General features: G+C 38.2%; 1 protein-coding gene across 8 annotated transcripts in view; it reads left to right on the top strand.

Annotated features, from left to right (window-relative positions):
* The window catches only part of MAGI2 (membrane associated guanylate kinase, WW and PDZ domain containing 2), a 1359941-nt gene that overhangs the window by 614756 nt on the left and 717739 nt on the right, over positions 1-27446 (top strand). The window contains exon 1 of one of the 8 annotated variants that reach the window (XM_059170948.1): positions 3906-4191. The exons of the other annotated variants lie outside the window; for them this stretch is intronic. The gene's annotated coding sequence lies outside the window, so the exon portion shown is untranslated. Of the gene's footprint in view, positions 1-3905; positions 4192-27446 lie in introns of those variants that run through there. 8 annotated transcript variants of the gene reach the window in all.

Genomic DNA, 27446 nt, shown 5'->3' with positions numbered 1-27446 from the left:
TAGTATTAGTACCTCACAGAATCATCGTGACAATGTAAAAAGCTAAATCCCCTGGCATTAATATGAGTTTGAAATTAGAATTATTTCTGGTTCTGTTGTTGTGTAATATCAATATACCTTATGTAGAGAAGGGGTGAATTTATGTGCCCAGTGGTTGCAGGGAGTCCTTGAAGGATAAAGGGATGTTGGAAAAAGGAATGGGAGGTCATACCAGGAAGGGGGATCAGAAGCACAGACATAAGAAAGACCCTGATGTGAGTGAGAGATGATAAATAAATTCAACCTCACAAGTCAGAAGGTTTCACATAAGATAAGATAGAAATGAGATTGCATGGCTATTGTGTATCATTTTGTTTCATGGCTCAAAATAAGCACATTCGTCATATTTGATTCTGATAAGTGTTCCCAACCTTTATGTGAAAATCCCTTGTTTAAGTGTCTAAGAAGCAGAAGTCTTTTATTTGGCTTAACAATGATCCTGAGAATACTAACTCTGTGTAACTATCCCTATGTCTAATCACCTGGGACATTTGTTAAAAATTCAGATCCCTGACCATCTCTGGATTTGGAGTAGAACCCAAGAATCTGTGTGTTTGCTATCACTTGCAGGTGATTCTTATCAGTAGGAAAGTTTGGGGTGACCCTCCGCGTCACCTCAAAATCATCTTTGTGAAACAAATAATTTACCAGTCAGGGATCCTTACGTAGTTTGCTGCTGCATCTCAGCTAAAGCACAGATACTCGGGCAGAACGTTCAAGATCACGCACAGCCTGTTCCAGTCTATCTTTCAAACCACTCTCTCTCCCAAGCAGCCTGTATTCCAGCCATACCGCACTGCACACGGGGTCTTTGTTCATGCTTTTTGTGTCCCGTGGCCTGAAATCCTCTTGCATCTGCTTTCTTACCTAGAAAACTGACACATGCTTAAAGGCTCAGTTCAAATGTCACTTATTCTATTTTAACCATCCTGCCTCCCACTAAGGAGACCCCCCCACTTTCTGACCTTCCTTAACATTTTGCACCTACATCTCTTGTATTCAGTGGTACATATTACCTGTTTCTGAAAGGGTTCAGAGTCTGTTTTATTTACCTTGTATCCCTCAGTGCTTGGAATAGTGCTTGACACAAAGGAAGTGCTCAATAAACATTCGTTGAATAAATGAATGCATGAGCAAAGATTTATTTCACACTCTGTACTTTCGTTTGTTCCCTGAGTAACAGAAGACTCTTTAAAAAGATGGCTGGGGTTATTTGCTGCAAGATTTTTGCTAAATTATTTTCATCCTTTTTTTTTTTTTCCTTTTTTTTGCATTGGCCCATCAATGGTGAACTTTAATAAGTTTTTAAAAATTAAGATCCTTCGGGTTTTAATAATAATAAAAAATATGCAGTCTAGAGTTGATTTTTCATCATGCCTCTTTGTTAGAGTAGCATATGGAGCTTGAAAGTTTCCACACACTGGAGTTTGAGTTAAAACCCAAGCATTTTCTGGGGCACCTGGGTGGCTCAGCGGTTAAAGCCTCTGCCTTCGGCCCAGGTCATGATCCCAGAGTCCTGGGATCAAGCCCCGCATCGGGCTCTCTGCTCAGTGCAGAGTCTGCTTCTCTCTCTCTCTCTCTCTCTCTCTCTCTCTCTGCCTGCCTCTCTGCCTAATTGTGTTCTCTGTCAAATAAATAAATAAAATCTTTAAAAAAAAAAGAAAGAAAGAAAGAAAAGAAAACCCAAGCATTTTCTGACATAATCAAAGATGTCTTTCCTGGGGCGCCTGGGTGGCTCAGTGGGTTAAGCCTCTGCCTTCAGCTCAGGTCATGATCTCAGGGTCCTGGGATCGAGTCCCACATCGGGCTCTCTGCTCAGCGGGGAGCCTGCTTCCCCCTCTCTCTCTGCCTGCCTCTCTGCCTACTTGTGATCTCTCTCTGTCAAATAAATAAAGTCTTAAAAAAAAAAAAAAAGATGTCTTTCCTGTTTCTCTCTAATGTCAACATTTTGCTCATTCAGGGAAAGTGACACCACAGTGGAAAGAAGAAAGGCCAGAGGGTGAGGAAGTGGGTGGGTGGGGGGGAGGCAAATGCAAAATAAAGACACCCAGTGCTAGAAAGGAAAAATAAAGGTTAAAGAACAGCTAGTTTGGTTATAAGAGACAGTAAAATGAAATCCTTTATGTTTTTATCCTTCAAAATTTTAGGTCTTCCTAAATTTGCCTAAGCCAACTTTTCTGAGGGAAGATCTTTTTTTATTGTCCAATGTTTCGGTGCCAATTTTTGTAGCACACACTAAAGCTAAATTTGCAGCCAGTTAGCATATAATTTATTTTAAAAGCTTAAATAGGATCTTTTCCATGCAAGGTAAAGCTTTTAAAATACAAAACAAGCAAGAAGAGTGAATAGCTGTTACTCATTCAGTGTCTACCCCTGAGTGGTGTTTATGGAGGGGACTGGGTGTATTTCAGCTGGAGTGCCTGGTCCCAGCAGTAAATGCTGCACTCTCCTGACATCACTCTGGAGAGAATGAGAGGCTGTTTGTGTAAGAGTTGGAAATGTTATCTTTTGAGGCAGGGATAATGTGAATCTATGTCAGCTTTCCTCCTCTTCTTCTCTTTTGTAGAGACACCCGTGTCACCCTGTTCTTGAAATTAAGAATCCATGCATCAAGCCCCAGAGGCCAAGTCAGTGATTCTTCTTCTCATACTTGTTCTAGCCAAACTTGTTGATCTCCTTCTAATTACTTGTCATTTAGCTTCATAAAGTACTTTTTATCTCGACTTGTCAAAATAGTTTGTGGAGATTATCTTGTTTTTCTTTGCGGTGTTTCTAAGAGCAGAAGGCATTTCATTCCTATTTAATGATTGAGATAAAAGAGGTGCTCTGCACTCAGAAACTTTGGAGCAGGGAACGAGGTGGTAGCAAGTTTATTCGTTAAGATCTAAGTCCGTAGACTATAAATTTATTTTCAACACTGTACAAGGTTAACACAAGTTTTTTCAGTGGCTTCTGTACCTGGACATCCCTCTCTGCTACGCTTGCTTGATTGGCGGGGAGGGGAGATGCTACATTTATTGCACTAATTTTCTATTTTTTAGACAGAGACATTGAAGCAGAGAAGGAAAAAGTTATTTGCCTAAGAGCAAAAAAAAAAAAAAAAGAATTTACTCATTATTAAATCTAATTCTATAATAGGAAACTACTGATTTCTATCCATGTGATATACTCTGGTTTTCTGTCACTTTTTGTCTTTTCGGCTCCTTCTCCTCCTCTTCCTTCTTCTTATTTGGTCTTCTTTGATGGTCCTTAACTTTGAGATAAGTTGAACTAGATGTCAAAGAAAAGGCCAGTTGGAAAAGTGTGTAAATAGTAAAATGACTGATTCTTTGACCCTTGAAAGAAAAAGAAAGTCATGCTTACAAGTTTAAAAGAATGGTTCAGTTGGATGATTCTGAAAGTATGCAGCCTTGTTATTAACACTGAAAACTTTAATTACATTTCATTATACTATATTAGCTTCTCTTAATTGCTAAAAGGGGACTATGAAAGCAAAAACAAAAATGCCTAATCCCTAGAAGCTAGATTTGCCTCGCTGCTTTGTAATGTAAATGTGCCTGTGTGTATATTAAAATTCACACACTCCATCCATCTCTGTGGCTTTTAACAGAGGGGTCACCTGACTTCACCTAGAGCCGCCCCCCTCCCTTTCGCAGAGGAAACCCAAAAGTGAGAGACAGGCGCTTACAGAACACAGGTTCTCATGCTGGGAGATGTAAATGACCCCGACTGAACGGAATCCAGTGAGGTTGCTGGTGGGGGTTGGGGAAAGAGAAACGGAGGGAGAGAGCAAAAGCGTGTGAGGGGAGAGAGAGGAGCGAGAGAGGGAGGGGAAAGGGTGGGAGGGAGGGAGAGAGGGAGAGAGAGAGAGAGAGAGAGAGAGAGAGAGAAGTGCTGCATGCTTCATCTTTGAGAGGAGGGGAAAACAAAAGACCTCAGCGGCAGTTTTGTTGCTGTGTCTGGCTTAAAGAGAATTCTGGACATCCATGCTGAAAAAAGCAAAGCTCAGCTGAGACTACTTCTATCAAGAAAATTATATTATCTGAGAATGGGTTGGATCAGTACAGGTGGTTTGAGAAGACACTGACTGAGGACCATGGAAAGGTGGGAAAGGACGTGCGGCTTCTCTGCTTCCTTTGAACGGAGCTCTAGGTTAGTAAGCTGAAACTGACCCCGGCTGGCTTCAATATCTCTATGTGTCTGTGTGTGTGTTTTCTATTTATAACCTCCAAACCCTCCTGCTCCCCAACCGCTGGGTAGGCAGTGCCATATTCCCCCAGATGTGAACCTAAACTTGATTTGACTCTCACTTCATTACCAAATGCCTCCCGTTTGCTTGCGGAGCTTTTGTTCAATACAGCCAGTGGAGAGCCATCATGATGTCTCCTTCTGAGTCAGAATGTGTGTTTGAGCCCTAGATTGTCAGGTGGCTGTTTGGAGAATAGTTAGCATTTTGCTCCAGAAGGCTGCAAATGCACGATTAGGTTATTGTGAAATGTAAACAGCAAATATCTGCTGACTTGGCGTTTCTCGTAATGTCAGAATAATTCAGAGCTATCTGGCTGAATTCGCCTTGTCTTCATTTTCCACATAATTGAGTTCAAATATAGTAAGTTTGAAATGGCACCCTACCAACAAAGACACACACCAGGTATTCTTATGGCAGAGTATGTTTTACCTCCCCTTGGAGCCAAAGCTTTAAAATTTATTTTATTGGGAAACGGTTTGAGGGAAGAATACAATATGTCATCATTAAAAGAGATGCCAAGGCGTGTTTTTTTTTTTTTTTTTTAAATAACTGGGTTTAGATGTGTGTAAAACAAACACACAATTTCTCTTGTTTCTTGCTGTGCAGATAGAGTGTCTTTTGTTCCAGCATGTGTATTTTCCTGGGTTTTTACAAAGAAAGCATTGCCTGTGCTTTCTATGATAGGAGACTTGTATCCAGTTTGCCATTGTGCACTCACGAATCGGCTCTATTCTGAAGTAAACTGCCCAGAGGTATTAGTCAAGAAGCTGGGAGGAGGGTGGGGAGTGGGGAGAGAGGTGGGTTTTTTCCTTCCTCCTTTTTTTTTTTTTTTAACTGTTAGCTCAGAAGTGTCTAATTCACATGATTTTAAGAGGAAATGGGGGAAGGCATTTAGTTTTGAATTGGATGCAGATCTGTACCATGCAATTGCCAAAGACTACATCAAGAAGATGCTCAAAGCAGAGAGAATCAAATTTGTAATGGACTCTCTAAGAAAATGTTCTGTGAGGGTGACTGGCTTGGGTCCCTTTTGACCGAATTAAGATGCGCTCTGGCAAGGCACTAGCAGCTGTGAGCTGACATTTTCTTGTGAACCTAGTGAAAAATGGCTCCATATCTCTCCTCCCAGTCCTGAGGAGATGGTCTCTCCGAGTTGTCGAGCCTTCCTCCAACGTGATTTGCTCCTGTGGTTGTTTTCTGAGAGGGACGGATAGGCTCTTGGTTCCTTTCAGTTCACCGGCCTTTTTAGATCTCGGGTTGAATGGAGAGTGGGTGGTGACAGTTTTACTTCAAGTACAAACTACCCAGCAAGGCTAGCCGAAGAAATTTTCCTGGCAATCACGTTTCCGTTTTTAAAAGCCCAGATTAATATTTCTTTGGACACAACATAAAGCACTTTTTGTTGTTGCTTAATGGGCTAGTCAACAACAATTTCCCCAAGAGAAGACGCACGCCTGTGTGGCACTTCTCCTGGGGACTCCCCTCATGGGAAGTGACAGGTAAAGACAGAGGGATACTTGCCTATCATCCATCTCTGGAAAGACGAAGCTGCCCTCTTCTATCTTACCATCTTTTCTCCCCCAGTTTTTGAATCGTGACTCGTTGTGCAGGGAGAAGGGTCATGTCCCAGAGTTGGAATGCAGGGAGGTGGTCTACGACTGTCCTGTACTACTCTTGTGCTTATTAAGGAATTCTGTGCAGAGCACGGACTGAAGTGCTGTAGCCACCACACTGCTCCTTTATTTAGGCTTCGGTTTGTGAAAACTCCAACCAGCAGAGGCAGGATGTGCTTTAGCACAGAGCTATGTGTTTGAGACTCTGCTTGAGAGAATGTGTTCTTTGGAGGTGTGTGTGAAATGGGTTGTTCTCTATTATACAACATCCCGAGATGATCCTGTGAGTGGAGAGAGAGTTCAGGAGGGAGGGGTTGGGCTCTCCATGTTTTAGGGAAGAAGGATAGCACTAACCACAATGTGAGAATGCAAAAGGGTACAAGGGTGTGTGTCTTGTGCAGAAACAGTAATTCTTTAAATTGTATGATCATTCCCTAATTGTGGGGATTTGAAAAAATCTCGAGACTTCCTGAAAAATGGCATGAAGTCACTCCTACATTATGACAAGTAAGACTTCTAGTACAGTGATTTTAACTGCATTATAGAAACAGCTCCCTAAGTGCTTTTAGATATTATACCACTCGTACTGCTGAAAGATATCTCTCAAAGGTTCCCATCTTGGACACTTTTCCATAGGACAGGAGTTACAACACAGATTTTCTTGGAGTCTGTTTGGAATAATTTGATGAAGCTAAGAGCTCACAGAGGCAATGGGCTTTGCCTCTTTAGTAGAACAACAGAAGTGAAACTTTAACACTGCATGCAGATCTGATTAGTGCTTTTATACATGTGGACAATTTAGCTATGACACATAGTACGCTTTGGGGAAATTGATGCAATTATAGTTGAACAATGAACAAAATGATAGATAACACAATGAAAACATGGATTTCAACATTTATGGGAGGATTAGTAAGATCTCTCTTAAATATTGCTAATGACTGCAGGTGAAGGCATTCTACCAGAGAAATTTGAGAGGTCTAGAATGAGAGGACCATGTTTGTAGATGAAGGGCATAGCTCACCAGCTGTTTTAGAACCTGGATGGCACTAATATTTAAACCAGATAATATGAAACATACAGAAGTATCACAAACACTGGGAACTTTCCACCAATGGAATTTTGTTTTACAAGCAGCAAAATAGCTTTAATATAAAAGCAGTTCACAGAGCAGCAGCCATCAAGGGAGAACCAAGAAAATCTAGGACTAACATGAAATTTTTGTAATGAGGTACATGTGATGCCTGAGTGACCCTCAGGATACCAATGATTTCTTAATGAGGGCTAGAAAAGAAAAAGCCACATGTTGAAAAAAATTTCAGTACAACCTCCAAGTTTGGAAGTTAGAAAATTTCTTAGGAGTAAAATTAGTTGTTCTTAGGGTGCCTATGGCATAGAAAGGAAGAGTTAAGGTAAAATAATCTAGTTTCAGAAAAAGATATTTTATCCTACCTGAATTATTTTTTAATTGTTTCTGAACACAAAACTTCTAACTTTCCAAAAATATCTTGAGTAGTAATGGCCTCCTTTCTAACCTCCATTTTCTGTTCCTTTTATTTTCTGTTACTTTTAGAACTTCTACTGCCCTGAATTCCATTTTCAATTTTTAAAAGTCTTATTAGGTGGCAACAGGACATTAAGTAAGTACAAGCTTCTGAGTTTCAAATGCTTTAATTGTCTGTTCAGTTTCAGGTATGTTTCTCTTCTAAGTCTGTCCCATCTTCAACTCTTACTCTAGGTCATACAGCATGTGGCAGGCTCACTTCTGAGACCTCAGCAGCTTACTGTGAAGATAGCAGGTGTTTAACATAAAATAAATAAAAGTGTATTGCTATTTGACTGCATTAGGTAGTACCCTAAAAAAAGGTTAGAACCATGTTATGATGTGAATTATCAGCCCAAGTGATTCACAGATACCAGAGGTTAAAGCAGATACTGTGTATCTCAAGCATATTAAGGCTGATAAAATATACTAAATATACAGTATCGGGGTTAGTTCTTTTCCTGGTGCTCATCACGAAGACAACTTTCTGTCAAATAGTATATTTTCCAGAAGTAGTGCATCATTTTGTTTCCTCTCATAGATCCCCTGCCTGGTATCCCAAATTACACAAAGAATATATCTAATCCAGTGGAAGTGATAATGATAAAGAAAAAAGTTCTGATCAAAGTGTTTGAAAATTTAATATTTACTCAGAAACAACACTGTCAGAATAGCTTTTTTTCCTTCTCTCTTTCTTTTTTTAAAGATTTTATTTATTTATTTATTTGACAGAGAGAGAGAGAGATGGCAAGAGAAGGAACACAAGCAGGGGGAGTGGGAGAGGGAGAAGCAGTCTCTCCTTTGAGCAGGGAGCCCGATGCAGGGCTTGATCCTGGGAGCCTGGGACCATGATCTAGCTGAACGCAGATGCTTAACGACTGAGCCACCCAGGCTCTCCCTTTTTCTTCTTTCAATCAGTAAAGCAAGTCCAACTTCGGACTCTTTAAGGAAACTCACAATGACATATAATGTGAAGTAGGAGGCTCATTTCCAGGCAGTCAGCCAATGGAGGAGAAGAAGTAAGCTTACTTGAGGACTCTGATTGACACATTGCAGGTCAGGAAGTTTCCATATTAACAGGATCCCAGCTGAAATTTCAGAGCAGCTGTTCAACTTGCTCACCTTTCTCTTCTCCCTGGGAGTAGGGCTGGGAGAATAATCCATTAAATCAAAAGAAATCACCTTTGCTCTAAGACCATTTCTGAGGTGGACCAATCCTATAAGCAGACAGGTATTCTTAATATCTTCTCAACCTAAATTTTCTATGACTTTATCTAGCAACAGATTCCAGGTGACTATGGAAGCCACTCAAAGTTTTGTTGAAGTTAGGGGTCTTGCCAAGCACTGCCCCCAAAGCTAAAAACACCTACCCAGTAAGAAAGGCAGAAGGGATGGGGGCCTTCTCTCTACAGTAGAGAACTGAGTCTTTTTACTCAGAGGGCTACAGAAACCCAAATGGCATGCTAAGGAATTTCTGGCCAAGTGTTGAAGGATTCTTGATCTTGGATTCACACAACTTCATTTGTTTGTTTTTAAAGATTTTATTTATTTATTTAAGAGCGAGAGTGCATGAGCAGGGGGAGAAGCAGAGAGAGAGGGAGAAGCAGACTCCCTGCTGAGCCAGGAGCCCAACATGGGACTCCATCCCAGGACCCTTAGATCGTGACTTGAGCCAAAGAGAATCACTTAATGGACTGAGTCACCCAGTGAATTTGGGACTGTGCCCCAAATTCACACAATTTTTTAAGAATAGTATTTCTTTTAGTGCTTAGAAAGCTCCATGTTTCCTGGGTGCCTGGCTGGCTCAGTCAGTAGACCATACGACTCTTGATTTTAGGCTCATGAGTTCAAGCCCCATGTTGGGTGTAAACCTTACTTAAAAAAAAAGTAATAAAATAAATAAAAAATAAGGCCTCTTTCCAGAAAGCTTCCTCTTTCCTTCCATCACATGCCAGAACACTCTTCTATCATTTTTCACTTGCTCCTCCATTAAAGTAGTTCTCTCTCCCATATGTGCTTAGGGCTTTTTCTTTGATATACTAATCAGTTTTTTAAAATTTTTATTAGGTTCACGGTGGTGTTATTATTGTTTAATGTGTCAACCAGAATGCAAGACCTTCTAAAGTTCATTTTGTTCACAATAGAATCCCTAGGCCCTCAGATCATGTTAACCCATATTAGGTGTGCACTAAACATTTGTTAAATGATTGACTGACTGAACAAATGAACACTAATGCCGCAAAACTAGTGGAAGGCTGTATCTGTGTTTGGCTCAACAAACAAATCTCCTAATTGGATAAGCTACTTTGGGCACCTACTAGGTGAACTGTACCAGAGTATTCCCAGGGTCTCCCTTTTGTCAGGATTTTCCATCTGACAAAGAACGCTTGAGTGCCTGCTATTGGGATATTTCAAAAGGAACTTTGCTATCCACATCAACGTGTTCATAGGGTCAGTCTTGGGCAAGATTGTGCTTTGTCTTTTCCCCCTCTGTTTCTCCCTCTAAAGCAACTCTTTTTTCTAAATGTATCCTCTTCTACTCTCACCTTCCTTAGTTCTTTGCATCTGGGACCTTCTAGGTCTCTTCTGACAGTGGCTATAGCTTGCTAACTCAGCTGCTAATTAGCTGGTGAGCCCGGAAAGCTCACCTAAGGTATAAACTTCTAGTAGTATTTGCATTTTAAACAAAGCTGTCACTGTACTGATTAGGCACTGCTTATTAATATCAGGTATTGTATAGCGGAGTATACTGTGAAGCTTGCCTTTGGGGAGCTTACTTTTCTGTTGTGGAGCTAAGACTTACCAGAAACAATTGGCAACAGCTCTAAGTCTGTAATCAAGAATGGTATTTGTGTAAATTTTAATAACAGTGGAGCATAAAGGAAAGGCTTCGTAGAAGAAGTGGGACTTCAAGTGGACGATGACTGATAGGTAATATCTAAATTATCAGGGATATGAAAAAATTAGCATTTTAAGAAAAACATGCCTAAAATGTTCAAAAGGATTTAGCACAGGTTTGTTAAAGTCTTTATATAGGATACTGTTTATATTTATTTCCCCAAGTGTAAAAGGCAAAAATTTATTTTTTTTTTAAGAATTCATCAAACTTTCATTCATTCAAGCCATAACCTTGGGATCCTGAGAGTTAGGACTTTCACTCTGGAATTTATTTCCCATTATGCCTTGAAGTAGTCTGTTTATCTCAGCGTTTAAGACTAATCTCAAAGAAGTTTTCTGTCAGAGGTGCTTTTAAAGATTCTTTTAGCAATATTGATCACTTTAATTGAGGTTTATTGAAAGTGCTCAGTATAGCTCTCTTGTGGTTCATATTCTATAAATATATCATCATTTTAGTGATATATAGTAGAGTTTTCATTTTGTTGCAGTCAGCCTAACACCTTATAGAAACCTTTCATTCACACCAGGCCATGAGGAGGAGGAAACATTCTTTTCCTCTGATCTTCTATTGAACTTAAACCACAGAACTAGGAATCGTTTTCAAGTATGTTCTTAGTACTATAGACCTGTTTCATCTCTGTGTCCAATTTGAAGTTTCCCTTTGGAAAATCCTTTAAAAACAAAAAAAAGGAACATAGCTAAGAAGCTAGAAACTGTCAAGCTGCATATATAATAACAAGGGAATTTAATTTTCAATTAAGTGATTTTGTAGGTAGGACAAGTATCCTGTAACTAGCATTTTCATGAAGTTACTGATATAAATAGTTTTTGTATTAATGGTTGGGTTTTAGGTTAGATCCAATAATTGTTAAGTCCTATAAAATATAAGTAGGTTTATTTTTTGGACTTTTCTTGTTTCGATGAGGATACTTTAGGGTAATTCAGGGTGTGTATCTGCTTAAAGAGTGAGGTCCCTCTAAAGAACCTCTGCTACCTAAGCTATGCCAGTGCTTCATGAGTAAGACTGCACACACATCCTTTAGGGGCCTTTACTGTTATAAAAGGAAGAAAGAGAGAATATAAATCATCCCTTGAGATACAATAGACAGCACCTCCCACACACCTATGTGCATTACTCTTCCAGCAGGTGCTGTGCTCAAGGGACATTTCAAAAAATAAAATCTTTCCTTTTCTTTTCAAGAGAAAAAAATGCAAAGAGGCTGGGATTGGTTGATAGTAGATGAAATTCTGCTCTGTGTGGATCACTAGGTTTTGATAACTCATTCCCAATGTGCATGCAATTCTTTATACAGTGCTACATATGGGAACTTTTATTTCCTACCATGCAGATAAGCAGTTGCTATTCTGGAAATCCTAAGTTTATTATTGGTACATTAGAGTTTAAGAAAATCAATGGCTAGTTCATTTATCTAAGGGCACAAAGAAATTGGTATTAAACTATTACTGTATCTATTAGTAGTTAGTATCCCCCAAACCTGAAAGACACATTTAACTATGACTGGTGACGGACAGACCTTTGATGAAGTTATCAACTGTTCATTTCCCATGCTTCCTTCTCTTCAGCCCACAGAATTCTCTATGTCTGTGTTTGCCTGAATTAAGGTCTGTCATAGAAATCTTGATTTTTCTCACTGTCTCAACAACTATTAGAGTCAAATGTACCAAACCATACCATGGTATTTTATACCTATGATTATCTACACATTTTCCCCCACTGTCTGGAATGTTCTCCTCTATGTGAAAGCTAGTTCCAGCTCTTCTGTGAAACATTCTCCAATCACTACTCCCTAGATCCTGGGAATAGTCTGTTGTTCCCTCATAACCACACACACACACACACACACACACCCTGCTTTTCTGTTTATACTTCTGTTTCTTCCACTATAATATACTTTTTTTTTCAAAACAGAGTTTGTTTTTTGATTATCTTCTTCTGTCCATTCCCTAATAGAGGACATAACACATAAATAATAAATATGTTGTTCGCGACATCCTCTTCTTGTCCACATCATGGATGATTGATTGTATTGCATGTCTATGACATTAAATGACTCAAAATCTCCATCAAAAATAAAGTGCCTTTACAGTCTCAGTTTTACTAAAGCTAAAAATAATTGTTAATCATAACAAAAAATCAGTACATATTTTTTCTAAGAAACTGTGACATTTAATAGTCAAATATGAGCAATGAAAGTTAGAATTAAAGGAAATGGGGTTAAATTATTTGATACATGAAAAATTAACTATAGATTGGGTCCATGAATCATGTCAATCTTCTTGTCCAAAATGATGTGGAGACCTCTCCATTATATTCCTTTATATCCATTCACCATGGCAATGGGGAGTCAAAGGAGAGGTGTCTTACCTTTTCATAGAGTTCTGCTGCCCTGGGACCATCTGTAGACCAGCTGCATCAACATTACTTGGGACCTTGTTAGAAAGCAGAATCCCAGCCCCACCCCAATCTACAGAATCAGAATCTTCACATTTTACCAAAACCCCAAATGGTTTAATTCTGCACTGAGAAGTATTATCGCAGAGAACCCTTTTGTGAAGTTTCAGTCCATTTTGAAGCCTACCACCGGGCTAGTAATTCAGAAACAAATTGTGAATATGAGAGATTATTTCTTTTCTCAAGCTATAGAGTGAAAGCAATTCTCCCTCCAAGGGTTGCCCATCTCTACATGTCATGGGAAAGAGAGGGAAATGAACCTTACTGGAAGCAAATATCCTTCTTCTTTCCAAACCAATTTCTATTATGTACACGGGGGAGCAATGAAGTGCAGCAGGAGAAACCGGAATGGAGTCTGGCCTCTGGCTCATATTAACTGTATAGAGGTGGACAGATTCCTTGGGTTTTTTAACCTCATTTTCCTCTTCCGTAAAATGGAAATTATAATACTTTTTGGCTAGTTGTTTCGACATTAGGGATGAAGATGAGAAATGATCTCCTGTAGCATGCTTGGCACATAGTAGGCATTCAATAAATAAACAGGAACTTTAGCTAGCATTGCCTGACCCCAGTTTCCTTGTGGATTCTTGGTGAAATCAGAAATGTAATCTATCCTATTGCCACCTTGTGTTTGCCTCAGAACATCTTGGAAGTGGGTACTAAGGATAATTCGTTTGCCTTGCTGCTACCTGATTTCAAGAGGATTAAGTTAACCCTTCTCTTTTACGCACACTTACATATTGGAATAAACTGCCTCTGGAGATACAAAACAAAAGAAGAAATTCATATTCTTGCTATCATATTCCTTCTTCTAATAAATGAAATGTAGGCCACTTCCCAATAAGATTGTCAAGGACATTTAGTGTCCGAATTTACTAGGGAAAGTAGGCATCTCATTAGCTGGGACAGAGAAAGAATTTAGTGTGGGAGCAGATGAATTAAAACCCATTTGCAGGCTTCTGATTCTAAGAACTGCCATTACATGATGATTCTTTCTTAATCTCTGTGGAAATTTTAATACTGGAACTTCTACCCCATTATTACATTCCAGTTGGCAATATTGTCTTTAAAATATTACATAATGAAAAAATATATACAAGTTTATAAAAAACATTTTTAGAGAGAAATCGTGCAATGAAATCTCTTTTATTCAAGACATAACTTGAAAAAAAACTTAAAATGTCTCTCTTGGAAAATAGGGAAAGCATGTGATGAACATTTCACACATAAACTTACACATTAAGATATCCAGCCATTGGGATGCCTGGGTGGCTCAGTGGGTTAAGCCTCTGCCTTTGGCTCAGGTCATGATCTCACAGTCCTGGGTTCAAGCCCCGTATCAGGCTCTCTGCTCAGCAGGCAGCCTGCTGCCCCCCCCTCTGCCTGCTGTTCTGCCTACTTGTAATCTCTCTCCCTCTGTCAAATAAATAAATAAAATCTTAAAAAAAAAAAAAAAGATATCCAACCATTGTCAATCTCTATATTATTTTGACATAGCAATATTAAAGGAAATAATAGGAATTTTGTTAAATTAACAGTTTTGGTCACAACTTTATATTAGTATCATTCTTTCTTACAACTAATGAGTTTATCACAATGTGGTATTTAAATTCACACTGAAATGAACATTGCCACATTAAATTTGCCATTTTAACATTCACAACTAGGAAGAAAATTAAGAGCTCCTAATTAACATTCTGAAGTTCTTTGGGTTTCACAAACTTGAAGGATCTAATAAAAAGCATGTACCAACCGTGCCCTGAAAAAAAAATGTATCTACCTGTGATTTTATTAATTTTATCTGGTTTTCTTGGTTTTAAATGAAGTTCAATCATTTTCATGCTATCTGTCTTAACTTAGAAATGAATTTATAGTTACAAAATAAAGCAATTCACTTATCTTTATATTTCTATACAGATCATTTTAAGTAAGCCAAATTTCAAATTTTAAATCCTAATAAAATATTAAAATACTCATAGTTTATTATTTTTATCATTTCTGAATCTGGTAGCCCTGGCAATTGCTTACTATGGAGTAGTATATTGTGTTATTTTCTTGAAACTAATCCTTTTTAAATATTTCATTTTGACAATGAATTTCCCAAAAATATATTTACATAGGTAGAGTTGTACTAGCATTCTCTGATGATTGATGATTGCCTTAAGCAAATATTCAATATCTGCTGTGTGCCAGACTTCAATTAAATGCTGAAGATTATGAGAAGCTCATAATTTAGTGTGGGAGACAGACGTGTAAACAAGTGATCTAAATGTGACAGGTTAACTACCATAACAATATGAACATAAAGGAAAGAATAATCATTCTACCTGGTGAAACTTAAGGCTTTACAAATGTGTAGAGAAATCTGAGTAAGATCTTGAACACTGAGGGGCGCAGTCAGTTAAGTGTCTGCCTGAGGCTCAGGGTCTTAGGGTCCTGGGCTCCAGCCCCGCATCAGGCTCCTCCTGCTCAGGGAAGAGTGCTTCTCTCCCTCTCTACCACTACCCTGTCTGTCTCTCTCTGTCTGTCTCTAAAATAAATTAAAAAAAATTTTTTTAAAGATCTTGAACAATGAAAATCACTCCTCCAGTTGTAGAGAAGAAAGAATACTTCCTTACAGAAGAAACTATATTGGCTGGGATTCATAAAGAGCATGATTTGCCCAGAAAATGGTGGCAATCAACACAGATGTAGGGAAATACAGATAATGAAGAGAATAAAGTTATTTCGTGGCAAGTAGGCTTCTTATGGCAATCTCCACAGTCATGAAGCTGTTAATTTATTTTTACATAGATGTGCATATATTGCTGTATGTATGTAGTTTATAATATGGAATGAATTTTGGTGTACAACAGGTGCAAACGCAGTTAGGGTGGAGAATAATCAAAGGGAAGTCTAGAAAAATGGTCAAATAGAATAATTTTAAGTGCACTAAATCTTATGCACAAAGGACTTTGAATTTTTTAATGGAAATTTTGTGTTGTATTCTAGCATATCCCTCTTATTCATACTGCAAATATGTACTGAATGCCTACTATATACCAAACACTGTTCCAGGTGCTTGTGATATGCAATTAAAAAAAAAAAATGAAACATTTTTTTTCATGAGGGAGACAAGCAATACAAAAGAAAACTAGTAAAATATATAATGTGTTAGATAGCAGTAACTACTGAGAGGAAAATATATGTAATTTGCGAAGGGGATTCTTAAATGTCCCAAGTGAGGGCAATGGGAAAAAGAAAATTTTGGAAGGGAAGAAGAGTTTGGAAGGGAAGATAAAACTAAGAAAATGACTGAATCAAGTCTTGATGGACGTGAGAAAGTAGAAAAATATAGTGACATCTGTGTGGAAACTACTAGTTTTGAGATGCTTATTTGTTATCTAAGAGGATAAGTCAAATGAGCAGCTAGATATATAGTTCTGGAATTCAGGAGTGAGGTCCATGGCAAAATGCAGATTGAGGAGTCAACTGTTCATATGTGGCCTTCAAAGCCATGTGTCTAATGGGATTATCTGAGGACTTGTGTATGAAAAGGAAAAAGGACTTATGGGCAAAGACGTGGGTAGATCTGGTGTTGCGAACTTGTAAATGTCCTCTTCTGAATGCAGCAAATTTTTCAGTGAAAAAGGAAGAAGCTTACGGTAGAGGAGGTATCAGAGATTTAGAGACATGAGAAGTCTGCAAGTCTAGGGGCGTGGGAAAGGAGTGGTCTAGAGAAATATAAAATGATTGATGGGTAGCATTAGCAGTTCACTTGAAACTGGCCATTTTTCACTTGTCACAGTAAGCAATTTGGGTAAGACAGGGAGACAATGAGAATTTTATTTAGTTAAGGTTGTGTGTATGATGAAGCAGGAGGAACGAGAGACTCAAGGTGAGTGCCCTAAAGTGACTACAGTGATAAAGGAGAGACTTAAACTGGGTGGGGAATGAGCTACCAGGAGGGTGTCAGGGCCTGAAATCTGGGTGGGGTCAGCAGATTGAAGATCTCAGCCAGATCGAAGAGTTGCAAGTTGGTCCTATAGAGAGGAATCCCCTAGTTATCTCTTTAGAAGTATCTGATATCAGATTTTTCCACAATACTCTCAGGTGCCATCACGTTCCATTAAAAGTGTCTTATTTTAAATATTACCCTCATTTTGTACAGACATGGCTGCCAAATGCATGTATTACTACACATTCCCACTAATTGGTCTATTCTCTGAACAACTGGCAAAACCCAAGTGCTGATGTTGCAGCTGCTTCTGTATTCCCAATTGCCTCAGGAGAGGGGGAAAAACAGTAAAAAATATTATATGAGTTAATGACAGAATAAAGAGTTGTTTACAGTGTATATTTGTGGATCCATATCATTGACATTACTAGACTGAGGCTTGAGTTTACTTTTGCATTGTTGGAAGGGCTTTGTTCTTTACAATAATTACAATGGGGAATAATTTATGGGTTTAGGAATGAACCCAGACTTGGATTCCCAGTTGGCTGGCTGGAGCTCTGGTCTCCTGGCTGACTCCTGGCAGTTTTACTTGAGGAGTAGTTGGGTTCTGCTTCTCAAACCCTCCTTTGGCTAAGAAGAACATTCATCAGACAGATCTTGTTTGAAAACGTGTTGTTCACATGTCTGAAGCTGAGTGTAAGTGCCCCTGGGCTGCTGGGGACATAGAACCCCGGGATACTTTCAATTGGATCACATTTGTTTCAAAGACACCTAAGATTGTGACATGGACTAATATGGTATTTTGGGTAACAAACAATACAAAAAAGAAATGATATTATCATCTTTGACGTCAATGACCCTTCTTTCTGTAAGCCAACCAATTGGATTTTGAGCTAAAAAAAAAGTATAGGCTGCTTAGTGATGTATCTTATCCATGTAGAATTGTGACTGTGTAGTGGAAGAAGCCAGAATTTTGTGATGTTCACAACACAAGATTTTGGCTTAGAGTAGGAAGCACCACAATTTTAACCAATAGAAATTTGTGGACTTTTGCTAAAGGTCAAACTTATTTGTTGAACGGGGTGTTTGTCCTGTTGGGGAATATATACATTTGGATGACCGAAGAACAGCAGTTATATTTCAAAATTTTACATCAAGGTATAGGTCTTTATAGTATGGAACATTTTTATTCACGCAGAATCAGGTATGATAAGTTCCACCTAACATATCATCAACTGATGCCTGAAATTATTTTGTCAAATTAACAGATTAATGTCTTTACACTCTTTATGGATCAGACCTTCAGAGGTGTTCATCTGTTGTGTAGAAGCACAAGACTTCTTGTCACGAAGATACCCAGAAGCCCCCAAATTGTGATTTTTGTTGTTATATAGTCAGGGTGCTTTTCTTTTCCTCAGTGAAAAGTATGTTACAGACCTGCAGCCTATAGTCTCTTTGAAACATCATCATAGCTAGTTACCACCAAAGCCAGAATTAGAATCCAGGACTTTTGATTTTTTTGTTTTCTGCTCTTCCAGACACACACTTACAGAAAGTTATTCTTGAGCTCAGAGTCATTTTGTGTCTCTTCCACGCTGGTAAATTCTTATCCTTTTAGAACAGTGTATTTTTAGGGCACCTGGGTGGCTCAGTCATCAAGCATCTGCCTTCAGCTCAGGTCATAATCACAGGGAGTCCCGCATCAGACTCTCTGCTCAGCAGGGAGCCTGCTTCCCCCGCTCTCTCTTTCTGCCTACTTGTCATCTCTGTCTGTCCAATAAATAAATAAAAATAAAATCTTGAAAAAAAAAAAAAAAGAATAGTGAATCTTTTAAAAAGATTTTATTTATTAAGAGAGCCCGATATGGAGCTTGATCCCAGGACCCTGAGATCATGACCTGAGCCGAAGGCAGAGGCTTTAACCCACTGAGCCATCCAGGTGCCCCAAGAATGGTGTATTTTTAAACCTCAGTCATCAAATGCTTTGCTAACTTAAGTAAAAGGATGTTGAACATAGTATAAATGATATTACCTTGGCCTGCAAAGGTTGAATTTCAGCCCATGTGAAAGCAGATTCTGAGCCTCATAATACATTTTTCATAATAGGGACCATCAATCAAGATGCAAAAAGGCATGTTAAAGCAATGAGGAGCATTAAAGCAAATAACTTAGTCACCCCAGTATAGATGGATACTTCCAGCATAAAAAGAAGCTGACCTGGAATATAAGAATATTTGCCTTCATTCTCTGCTTTGTTTAAATTTGTTTTTTTAAAAAAAGAAAGTAAATGCAGTGAAGGAAGCTGACACAGGCAAAAGAAGTGGGTAGTTTGAAAGCTGTTTTAATTCATTTTAGAGAATCATTTAGAATTTATATTTAAACTTTAAATCTAATTTTCCAATTAATTTCACAAAAGACATGCTTTTTATATTGATTGCCCAAGTGTGCTCCCTATTTGTGTCAAGAATATCTAATTTGGTAATGTTAACAAGCAGTGTCCTTAAAACTAATACTGGCTGCTAAACTTGACATTGTTTTAGATCCTCTAAGGATCCTGAAGAGTGCAAGCTGTACTACTCAAAATCATTTTTTACTTAATATGGAAATTTTCTACAAATCCATGTATTTCACAATGCACATTTTAAATATAACTTGTTTTCTTGGGGTTCATTATCAATAATTATTTTATTAATAACTTTCAGTTTTTTTTGGCCAAAGGACTTTTATCATTCCTTGTAGTGTGTCTGGACACTATAAGCAACGGTTTCACTTAGTTTTTGTTGATCTGAAAATGTCTGTATTTCACCTTTATTTTTTTAAAGATTTTATTCATTGAGGGATAAAGAGAGAGAGAGAGCAAGAGAGGAGTTCGGTGCAGAAGGAGAGAGGGAGGGAGAAGCGGACTTCCTGCTGAGCAGAGAGCCCGATGCAGGGCTTGACCCCAGGACCCTGGGATCATGACCTGAGCTGAAGGCGATGCTTAACCTACTGAGGCACTGAGGTGCCCCTGTATTTCATCTTTAGTCTTGAAGGATATTTTTACTAGATATAAAATTCTCAGAGGCCAGTTTTATTTTCTTTCCTTTCACCTGCCTTTTATTTTTAGCCTCTGTTGTTTCTGGTAAGAAGTTAGCCATCATTTGTACCATCATTCACTTATGTGCCATTTTCTTTGGTTGCTTTTAAGATTTCCTCTTATTATGAGATTTCAACAATTCGACTATGATTTGAATTTTTAAAAATTTCTTCTGGTGGGACACTTGCATGGCTGAGTCAGTTTAGGGTCTGCCTTTGACTCAGGTCATGATCCCAGGGTCCTGGGATAGAGTCCCTCACTGGACTGCTTGCTCATCAGGGAGCCCATTTCTCCCTCTGAATGCTGCTCTCCCTACTTATGCACACTGTTTCTCTCTCTCTGACAAATAAATAAAGAAAATCTTAAAGGAATAAACAAAACTTTGTGGAGTTTTCTGAGCTGTTTAAATATGTAAGTTTGTTTCTCTTACCAAATTTGGGGAAATTTTGGCTATTTAAATATTTGAAAAATTTTTTGTGCTCCATTCTTTCTTCTCCTATGAATCCAATGATATACGTTATATCTTTTAATATTGTTCCATAGGTCACAAAGGACCTATCTATTTCTGTGATTTTTTTAATTTTTCTCATGACTTCAAATTGCATTATTTCTATCAATCTCACTTTAAGTTTACTCTTTTTTTGGTCTCATCTCCAATCTACTATAAAGGCTGGCCCCTGATTTTTTTTTTTTTAAGATACTAAATTTTTCACTTCTAGAATTCCTTCTTTGTTGTTTATTTCCATTCCTCCCCCCAAATTTACAATCTGTTCACTGATTATTATTATTTTTCTTTATGTTTTTGAACATAATATAAAAACCACTTTTAAAAAATTGTCAGCCAGCTAATTCCATCATATGGGCCATCTGTGGAGATTCTCATAAATTTCTTTTATTCTTGAGTGTGAGTGACTTTGTTTGTGTCTTCATATGCCAAATTCTATCCTGGACATTACTGTGCTTTCTGTTGTGTTCTGGAAATGTTTATTTATTTTTTTTTAACAGGTGAATAATCCTGAAATTTGAAAATATATTACATGTGCAAAAACAGACACAAGTAAACTCTATCTTATGTACAATGAGCAGCAGCTGAAATTTCTGTTTAGTCTTTATAGCTTTAACCAGACTGCCTGAACTGTGCCTAGACGTAGCTCAAGAATCAGCCAGATATTTGGGCAGAATTTTATGCTTCCTTCTGTACCTCTCTCCTTTCCAGATGACAAAGAGAAAAGATAGCTGGACCCAGCCTGACCCTAACGGGTGGGACTTTGTGTTGCTACGAGTTAGCGCAGCACTTACAGTAGGCCATGGTATGCCACTATTGAACCTAAAACAAAACAAAGCTCAGAATACAAACATCAGGCAGGGCCGTTCTGTGACCATAATGAGTCAAGACAAAAATGAAATCACTCTATGACCATGTCCAAAAACAGACAAAAAGAAAAGTATCCGATCCGCAAAAATGACCAAACTCTCCCTCTGTGGCTAGTATAAGTGGTTGCTGCTTTGTTCACGGTTACTAGATAAGAACTATTAAGATTCTCAATAGTGGAATTACCTCTACTTCCTAACAACATTGAACCTAGAGCAAAATTCTGCCTCCTCAAACTGTCCCTAAAGAACATAACACAAACTTTAGTGCTAGAACCTATGAGGCTCTCCTGATATGTGTTCTCATTTCTGAGTTAACAAACCCAATTTTATTCAGCAGGTGCTCTCCTACCCAGTGATTCTTGGTTGAAGGATAATGGCACAAAATTTCCTCCTTTACGTCCCAGTGCACGAGACCCTGAATGTGACCCTTGATTTTTTAAGCCATAAAACAAGAGCATCATCCAACTTTTAGCCTCTCGGCACTATGGTATGTGTATCTGCGCTGAGGCAAATAGCAATACCAATTCTGGGAAACTCATTTAGTACCATTCTTTGTTTCTAGTTTCTGTAGTTGTTTTGATGAATATGAAATACTTCACCTTAATGGAAAGCAGAAATTCTTTTTTTGTTAATGTTAGAAAATATTACTTTGTGTTGTGTAATCTATTCCTACACTGGGCAATCTGTATCTGATATCACAATTTAGTAGTGCCCATCATATTTCATTGCACTGGGTAGGCACCGATTGGCAAGATGAAAAAAGTGATTTGAATTTGGAAACTTGAGAGGGCCAAATAAGTGATTTACTGTGAGACCTGCTGAACGTCCAACATTATTATGTTGGGTAGGAATCAAAAGGCTTGTCCAAAGAGTACAATTGCAAGATTTTGTCCATTTCTACCTTTAATTTTAGAAATCATATAAAATTATCATGCATGAGATCGTTATAATAAGTTTATTGATCTAACCCACTAATATGTTGCTAGAAAATATCAATGAAAAGATCTGTAGCCAGTGCTTTGGGGAAAGTAATTTGTCACTAGAACAACAGTAATACCTTAAAATTGAACTTGATGTGATCATTAAATTTCTCAAAAATTTTACAGAGCCTTATACTTACTTGCTATATATCAGGGAACATGTCGTTGTCTTATTTCTTATGGGAATTAAGGACTCTAGAAACAGATTCTTTTTCTCTATCATTTAAAGTCCAGTGTGTTTCTCCAATGGGATACATTTGTCTGGGTCTGTCTGGAGAGAGAAATTTTTAACATTATTTACTTTTAGAAGCTCTCCAAGTGTAACTTATGAGTAACATATATCATTATTCATACAGACAAGACATGAGATTTAGAAATGCTTTTGTGTCTCTTTGACCATTGGATTATATTGATGTGTTGTTAAGTTTAAGAGATTTATTGTTTTTTATTATATCTGTGTCAGGGTAGAAATTTTTATAACTTTTTTTTTTTTTTTTTGGAAGTGTGAATATTGCCTTTGGTAAGAGCCAACATTTGATACTATATCGGTTCTGTGGCATCAAAACCCACTTCCATCTTCACCTCAGCTTATTCTGTCTTTTCTCCAGAAGACATGCTACCAGGGCACCTGGGTGGCTCAGTTGTTAAGCAGTTAAGCGTCTGCCTTTGGCTCAAGTCATGATCCCAGAGTCCTGGGATCAAGCCCCACATCAGGCTCTCTCTCAGCTCAGCAGGAAGCCTGCTTCTCCCTCTCCCCCTCCCCTTGCTTGTGTTCCCTATCTCACTGTATCTCTTTTTGTCAAATAATAAATAAAATCTTAAAAAAAAAAAAGAAGACGTGCTACCTTCTACTATGCTATATATTTATAATGTATTTACTTATGTTTAGTGTTTATGTTATATTCATATGCATTGTCTGACTACTCTTCTAGAATGCAGGATCTACAGGGGTGGGAATATCTGACAGTTTTGTTCATTAAAGTTATCTTGTGAAACCACAGTGATTGATATATATATATATATATCATATGATATATATACACACATATATATATAATGAACTAATAAAAAGAATTAGTTTATATAAACTTAATTTTTTTCCTGAACTGTTAATATAGCCCTTTTACTTCCTAATTTGTAGGAAGGAGTAGGAGGTCTCCCTGCCATTTTTTTCTGTCCCTTCCATTTAAACTATCTTCCAGAGTCATCTACGTAAAACTCAGCCCAGATCTTTTTAAATCTTTCCTCAAAAATCGTTAACATCTCCCTAGTGTCTATAAAATGAAATCCAAATTCCCTAGTTTGGCATTTGAGGTCCTCTGCAATCTATCCTTATTCTGCCAACAACTTCACCAACCAACGCTCCCCTTCTGCTGAAGCTTTTTCCAATGTGATCTTTGGGCTTGCTTTGTCATTGCTTCATTTAAATATCTTCTTTGTGCCATGGTCTATCCTGATTACCCACTTAAAATGGGAACCACATTCCCCATCCTCCTTACTCAGCTTCTTTTTCTCATTGTACTTATCATCTTCCAATAGACCATATAATCTACCTACTTATTATATTTATTTTCTTTTCTCCCCAGAACATATGCTCAGTGAAAAAACAAAGGTTTGCGCCTGTTCTGTCCTCCATAATAACACCAGTGTTTGGAATAGTGCCGTGCCTCCATAACTTGAGTATCTCCTTCCTTCCACTTACATTTCTCTTCCTGTGCATGTAAATGTACTTAAATGAACTCCATGTACCTAAACCTACCTATTTGTCAAGGCCTTGCTAAAAATACCAATTCTTCTGAAAAACCTCCCAATGCTCCCTTAACTCAGATGAAGATAACTTCTTTTCTAAACATAGGTAGCATTTATTTCATTTCATTTTAATTTTTTTAAAGATTTTATTTATTTATTTCACAGAGAGAGACACAGTGAGAGAGGAAACACAAGCAGGGGGAGTAAGAGAGGGAGAAGCAGGCTCCCTGCCGAGCAGGGAGCCCGATATGGGGATTGGATGCCAGGACCTCAGGATATGACCTGAGCTGAAGGCAGATGCTTAATGACTGAGCCACCCAGGCACCCCCATAGGTAACATTTAACCAGAAACCACTTTTATATCACGGAGCGGTGGGGGAAGGGAAATACTGCTTGTATTTTGGATATTTATGTACATGTCTTATCTCTACTACAACTGTTCCTTTAAAACAGGTTTCATCACTAACTAATCTTTACAATCTCAGTAGTACCTAGTTCTGTATACATAGTAAATGCTTCATAAATCTGTGCTGGATAAACAGCCGCATGAAACCCTTGTTACAGTACTTTCTACCCAAATATAGAAGCAAGGTTTTGAATTATGTAAAACCCCTGTGAAAAGGAATTTTGATTTTGAGCTTGATTATTTTGGGGAAAAATCCAATTATGTCTTAAACTCAATGGACTGAAATATCCAGTAAGAAAAAAATGTATTTGATAGATTTGATTTTGTATTCAGAGTCTGGAATAAGTTCTATCATTGGCTTTTTCATTTCACAGTAATTTCCTTCTTTCAAAGCATTTGTACCTTGCAAATTGTTTATTCACAAACTAATGCCCTGGCAAGTTACCTGGAAGAGTTCATAATAGAATTAAGGAAAATATCATCAAAGATACAAAGAACGTGGGATTAATATCAAGGAATTGAATATAGGTGAATTTACTTTCTTTTGAGTGCTTTACATTTCCATAATGTGTCTTGGCATTAATCAGTTGCCTTCTATTAAGTAGGATTGGGAGCAATACTAGGGCAGTGCTATAAAAGACTGCCGGACCAAGAGCAAATTTGACTGGGCCTCACCCTTCTTTCTTTATTTTAGAATTCCAGACAAAAGCCTCTATCACTGGATTATATTTGATTCCACAGCTTTCTCTTATCACCATTTGCCTTACATCTGCTGTCAATACCTTAAAAAAATAATACGCGTTGCCCCTCTTTGTATGTGAAAATCTCATAATCCAAACGTTCTCTATTTCTTACCGTGCATGATCTCAAGGACGGATAATTTTGGTACTTGGTTGTTTTTTTTTTTTTTTTTTTAAGATTTTATTTATTCATTTGACAGACAGAGAGCACAAGTAGGCAGAGTGGCAGGCAGATTGAGAGAGGAAGAAGCAGGCTCCCTGCTGAGCAGAGAGCCTGATGTGAGGCTCCATCCCAGAACCCTGAGATCATGACCTGAGCCGAAGGCAGAGGCTTTAACACACTGAGCCACCCAGGCACCCTTGTTACTTGTTTTTAAGAAAGTATTTCTTTCTCCTCCTCCTCCCCGTCTTCCTTCTTCCTTCTTCCTCCACTTTCTCCTTCCTTTTCCTCCTCAAATGGACGAGGAGCTAAATCTTCCTAAATCGTTAAGGTAAAAGTATTTTCAATATAACTGAAACTGGAGCTCATTCACTGGAAAACTAATAACTAGTATATTCTATTACTTGAAGCTGATTAAAAGCTGATGCCACAAGAACTAGTAACTCCAATGGAATTATGCTCAGTTTTTAATGAATGTGTCTCAGAGGAATGATTGATATGGAACACATATAGCACCATGAAATTATAAAATGTGCCAGTTGAGTAGCCATATGGTGGTATGCAATAAAATGTACTTTCCAAACTTTTCCTATACAAACTTATAGTCTTGGCTTACAACGGGAGTCTGCTCCCTTTCCACCTGTTCCCATGTTGCTGAAAGTCTCTGGCAGGAAACCAGGTCCTGCACTAACTTCCAGTGACACGTGCTTGCGCTTGCTTCCTTCAACTCTGCGCTCAGCCTATCTAGCCATCACTGATGCAGCTATGCTTAGGGCAGACCTAACCTTCTAATGAGATCAGAGTTGGTACAATGGAGACAGACTCTGTCAGGTGGAGTGGGTTCTAGGATTGCAGACCCCTTCTTGATTCCAAGTCGCAGCGAGGACCAGTGTTAGGATATTTTACAAGCACAAAACTAGATATCCCTGAACTATTCTTTATTTGAGAATGTTTTGTTTTCCTGGTTTAGTCCTCTATCCCTGATATTGCCAACCCCTTGTTAATGGACTCAGTTTCTATGTTTTGTTTTGTTTTTTTTTAATCACTTTCTCTGATTCCCATAATGTCTGGCATACAGTGTTTTCCAATAAATATTTATTGGGTGTATGAATAAACATGGATAAATGATTCAAATGATTAAGTTCCTATATGACCCCTTGTTCTACTACTTTAGATCCAAACGAAATATCTGTCAGTAAAATGATAATATTTTCAGGTTTAGTTCATGCCTTAGGGGATCTCAATAAAAAATCTCATTATTTAATGCTTTCATAGAGAAAGCAATAGTACCAGGTCAGACTTAGAAGGTAATTTTTTGCATTGTTACCAGCTTGCAGGTGGCACAGGACATACATAAGTCATGAGAATTCTTTTGAAAATTAGGAAAACTGCCCAATTTAAGCACAGTGAACATTATCATCAACCTGGTGCTGACATAGCTGGCGGTGAGACTTCTGTGCACTTGTAACATTTCCTCTAATCTATCATTTGGAGCTCCCTTTTTGATATTTGGAAAGTCTTAGAAACTGATTAGTGGCCCAGAAGCCATAATGTCCAACATTGGCCACATAGCACACAATGGTATGTGGTTCTTATTTTGTCTTTTATTGTAATCAGGAAAAATTAGGTTGTTCCATGCCAGATTATAGTTTACTCAATTACATCTTCTTTTTTCTTCCTTAGCGAACATGGAGAGAATTTGGGTTAGGGAGGAGGGGCAGAGAATTCATGCGCCTTATATAAAATCAGAAAAACCTTCTGACCAAATCAAAACCAAATATCTATATAGAACATTAAAACCTGTACTTTGGAACAATGTGCTTTCAAAACCAATCGAGGTGCTAGTGGCATAGAAGACAATCCAGATGCAAATGAGGAAAAGACAGCTATAAAATGTGGGTTGGTTGGCTGCAGTTCTGCCCATGAAGCACTAGCTGGCATTAGTGTGAAATTTAAATTCACTTCTGTGCTGGTGATTGCCTCTTTGGAACTCATTAAACATTCTTTGGCACCAAATTTTCGACTGAGTAAAGCCATAGACCGTGATCCAGGCAGAAATTAACCTCAGGGTCTGTAAGCTCCTGTAACTGAGCAGCTGAGAAGATACTCAGTCTTGGAAGAAGATTCTCATAAAGGGTGGAGCTTGGGGGAGGAGGAGGGAGTTTAGAGTTTGAATCACAGCTGGCTGCGAAGTCCGTGGCACATGTGG

Source organism: Mustela lutreola, chromosome 4, assembly GCF_030435805.1.
Source record: "Mustela lutreola isolate mMusLut2 chromosome 4, mMusLut2.pri, whole genome shotgun sequence".
In the NCBI taxonomy this organism is placed as follows: Eukaryota; Metazoa; Chordata; class Mammalia; order Carnivora; family Mustelidae; genus Mustela; species Mustela lutreola.
This window is presented reverse-complemented; position numbering and strand designations above follow the sequence as displayed.